This window comes from Mesocricetus auratus, unplaced genomic scaffold (assembly GCF_017639785.1).
Source record: "Mesocricetus auratus isolate SY011 unplaced genomic scaffold, BCM_Maur_2.0 Super-Scaffold_6730, whole genome shotgun sequence".
Taxonomy (NCBI): Eukaryota; Metazoa; Chordata; class Mammalia; order Rodentia; family Cricetidae; genus Mesocricetus; species Mesocricetus auratus.
Genome location: NW_024429184.1, coordinates 57,922,385 through 57,922,822, shown reverse-complemented (window position 1 = coordinate 57,922,822; position 438 = coordinate 57,922,385).

Genomic DNA, 438 nt, shown 5'->3' with positions numbered 1-438 from the left:
CTATGGGGTCCTGAGCAGTGGATCAGTGTTTATCCCTCAAATACTAACAGACATTGTGTGTCCATAACACAAAGTGGGTTGCTCTCTCTGACTGGACTCTTAGGGAAGTGCCTGGACCCTACCCTGAATGAAATGATAGAGTCTAGATATCCCCTATGTAGAAGGAATTGGCAATAGGGTGGGAGGATGGGGGGGGATGGTGGGGGGTGTGGGAGGAGGGGAGGGAGAGGGAACTGGGATTGACATGTAAAACAAACTATTTAAAATTAAAATAAAAACTCAAAAAAAAGAGACTAAAAAAGTTTTTAAAAGTATTAAATATGCAGAGTAATTAGGAAAGCACAAGTTAAAACAAATTTGGAATTTTATATTACACCATCTTTTCTTCTTCTTGGTATCCTTTTCAAGCAACTGGGTTGTTTCATCCAACCCTGAAAT